The sequence below is a fragment of the Doryrhamphus excisus genome, unplaced genomic scaffold, assembly GCF_037039965.1.
Source record: "Doryrhamphus excisus strain RoL-2023G ecotype Guam unplaced genomic scaffold, RoL_Dexc_Guam_v1.1 HiC_scaffold_24, whole genome shotgun sequence".
Classification (NCBI taxonomy): Eukaryota; Metazoa; Chordata; class Actinopteri; order Syngnathiformes; family Syngnathidae; genus Doryrhamphus; species Doryrhamphus excisus.
This window is the reverse complement of record NW_027621862.1, coordinates 7,630,001-7,632,500: the sequence shown is the minus strand read 5'-3', so window position 1 is coordinate 7,632,500 and position 2,500 is coordinate 7,630,001. Positions and strand designations below refer to the sequence as shown.

General features: G+C 52.0%; 1 protein-coding gene, 7 non-coding genes and 4 pseudogenes across 8 annotated transcripts in view; 11 read left to right on the top strand and 1 right to left on the bottom strand.

The window, feature by feature from the left end:
• The window catches only part of LOC144895238 (uncharacterized), a 110,276-nt gene that overhangs the window by 84,812 nt on the left and 22,964 nt on the right, over window positions 1-2,500 (bottom strand). The window lies entirely within an intron of this gene.
• On the top strand, window positions 2-120 carry LOC144895490 (5S ribosomal RNA). Its single transcript, XR_013625993.1, has one exon. It is a non-coding gene; the product is annotated as a 5S ribosomal RNA (ribosomal RNA).
• Window positions 234-342, top strand: LOC144896129 (5S ribosomal RNA; annotated as a pseudogene).
• LOC144896309 (5S ribosomal RNA) lies at window positions 455-563 on the top strand (annotated as a pseudogene).
• On the top strand, window positions 897-1,015 carry LOC144895833 (5S ribosomal RNA). Its single transcript, XR_013626339.1, has one exon. It is a non-coding gene; the product is annotated as a 5S ribosomal RNA (ribosomal RNA).
• Window positions 1,128-1,233, top strand: LOC144896628 (5S ribosomal RNA; annotated as a pseudogene).
• On the top strand, window positions 1,346-1,464 carry LOC144897259 (5S ribosomal RNA). The gene has a single exon (XR_013626829.1). It is a non-coding gene; the product is annotated as a 5S ribosomal RNA (ribosomal RNA).
• LOC144897219 (5S ribosomal RNA) lies at window positions 1,577-1,695 on the top strand. Its single transcript, XR_013626789.1, has one exon. It is a non-coding gene; the product is annotated as a 5S ribosomal RNA (ribosomal RNA).
• On the top strand, window positions 1,808-1,926 carry LOC144895642 (5S ribosomal RNA). The gene has a single exon (XR_013626146.1). It is a non-coding gene; the product is annotated as a 5S ribosomal RNA (ribosomal RNA).
• Window positions 2,039-2,147, top strand: LOC144896263 (5S ribosomal RNA; annotated as a pseudogene).
• LOC144895619 (5S ribosomal RNA) lies at window positions 2,260-2,378 on the top strand. Its single transcript, XR_013626123.1, has one exon. It is a non-coding gene; the product is annotated as a 5S ribosomal RNA (ribosomal RNA).
• LOC144895694 (5S ribosomal RNA) overlaps window positions 2,492-2,500 on the top strand; it is a 116-nt gene continuing 107 nt past the window's right edge. The window contains exon 1 of the ribosomal RNA XR_013626201.1: window positions 2,492-2,500. This exon is cut by the window's right edge and continues 107 nt beyond it. This is a non-coding gene — a ribosomal RNA (5S ribosomal RNA).

The window sequence follows — 2,500 nt, the reverse complement described above, 5'->3', positions numbered from 1 at the left end:
AGCTTACGGCCATACTACCCTGAAAACGCCTGATCTCGTCCGATCTCGGAAGCGAAGCAGGGGCGGGCCTGGTTAGTACTTGGATGGGAGACCGCCTGGTAATACCAGGTGCTGTAAGCTTTTTTATGGTTTCTGCTCTTGCATGACAGCAGAGGGCGCTGTTTGACACTTTTTGCTGGAGTCTAGTTTGGCCTGCGTCGCCTTCAAATAGGATCTTTTCAGTTGACCTGGCAGCTTACGGCCATACTACCCTGAAAACGCCCGATCTCGGAAGTTAAGAAGGGGCGGGCCTGGTTAGTACTTGGATGGAAGACCGCCTGGGAATACCAGGTGCTGTAAGCTTTTTATGGTTTCTGCTCTTGCCTGACAGCAGAGGGCGCTGTTTGACACTTTTTGCTGGAGTCTAGTTTGGCCTGCGTCGCCTTCAAATAGGATCTTTTCAGTTGACCTGGCAGCTTACGGCCATACTACCCTGAAAACGCCCGATCTCGGAAGTTAAGAAGGGGCGGGCCTGGTTAGTACTTGGATGGGAGACCGCCTGGGAATACCAGGTTCTGTAAGCTTTTTATGGTTTCTGCTCTTCCCTGACAGCAGAGGGCGCTGTTTGACACTTTTTGCTGGAGTCTAGTTTGGCCTGCGTCGCCTTCAAATAGGATCTTTTCAGTTGACCAGGCAGCTTACGGCCATACTACCCTGAAAATGTCCGATCTCAGAAGCAATGAAGGGGCGGGCCTGGTTAGTACTTGGATGGAAGACCGCCTGGGAATACCAGGTGCTGTAAGCTTTTTATGGTTTCTGCTCTTGCCTGACAGCAGAGGGCGCTGTTTGACACTTTTTGCTGGAGTCTAGTTTGGCCTGCGTCGCCTTCAAACAGGATCTTTTCAGTTGACCTGGGAGCGTATGGCCATACTACCCTGAAAACGCCTGATCTCGTCCGATCTCGGAAGCGAAGCAGGGGCGGGCCTGGTTAGTACTTGGATGGGAGACCGCCTGGTAATACCAGGTGCTGTAAGCTTTTTATGGTTTCTGCTCTTGCATGACAGCAGAGGGCGCTGTTTGACACTTTTTGCTGGAGTCTAGTTTGGCCTGCGTCGCCTTCAAATAGGATCTTTTCAGTTGACCTGGCAGCTTACGGCCATACTACCCTGAAAACGCCCGATCTCGGAAGTTAAGGGGCGGGCCTGGTTAGTACTTGGATGGGAGACCGCCTGGGAATACCAGGTGCTGTAAGCTTTTTATGGTTTCTGCTCTTGCCTGACAGCAGAGGGCGCTGTTTGACACTTTTTGCTGGAGTCTAGTTTGGCCTGCGTCGCCTTCAAATAGGATCTTTTCAGTTGACCTGGCAGCTTACGGCCATACTACCCTGAAAACGCCCGATCTCGTCTGATCTCGGAAGCTAAGCAGGGGTGGGCCTCGTTAGTACTTGGATGGGAGACCGCCTGGGAATACCAGGTGCTGTAAGCTTTTTATGGTTTCTGCTCTTGCCTGACAGCAGAGGGCGCTGTTTGACACTTTTTGCTGGAGTCTAGTTTGGCCTGCGTCACCTTCAAATAGGATCTTTTCAGTTGACCTGGCAGATTACGGCCATACTACCCTGAAAACGCCCGATCTCGTCCGATCTCGGAAGCGAAGCAGGGGCGGGCCTGATTAGTACTTGGATGGGAGACCGCCTGGGAATACCAGGTGCTGTAAGCTTTTTATGGTTTCTGCTCTTGCCTGACAGCAGAGGGCGCTGTTTGACACTTTTTGCTGGAGTCTAGTTTGGCCTGCGTCGCCTTCAAATAGGATCTTTTCAGTTGACCTGGCAGCTTACTGCCATACTACCCTAAAAACGCCCGATCTCGTCTGCTCTCGGAAGCTAAGCAGGGGCGGGCCTGGTTAGTACTTGGATGGGAGACCGCCTGGGAATACCAGGTGCTGTAAGCTTTTTATGGTTTCTGCTCTTGCCTGACAGCAGAGGGCGCTGTTTGACACTTTTTGCTGGAGTCTAGTTTGGCCTGCGTCGCCTTCAAATAGGATCTTTTCAGTTGACCTGGCAGCTTACGGCCATACTACCCTGAACACGCCCGATCTCGGAAGTTAAGAAGGGGCGGGCCTGGTTAGTACTTGGATGGAAGACCGCCTGGGAATACCAGGTGCTGTAAGCTTTTTATGGTTTCTGCTCTTGCCTGACAGCAGAGGGCGCTGTTTGACACTTTTTGCTGGAGTCTAGTTTGGCCTGCGTCGCCTTCAAACAGGATCTTTTCAGTTGACCTGGCAGCTTACGGCCATACTACCCTGAAAATGCCTGATCTCGTCCGATCTCGGAAGCGAAGCAGGGGTGGGCCTGGTTAGTACTTGGATGGGAGACCGCCTGGTAATACCAGGTGCTGTAAGCTTTTTTATGGTTTCTGCTCTTGCATGACAGCAGAGGGCGCTGTTTGACACTTTTTGCTGGAGTCTAGTTTGGCCTGCGTCGCCTTCAAATAGGATCTTTTCAGTTGACCTGGCAGCTTACGGC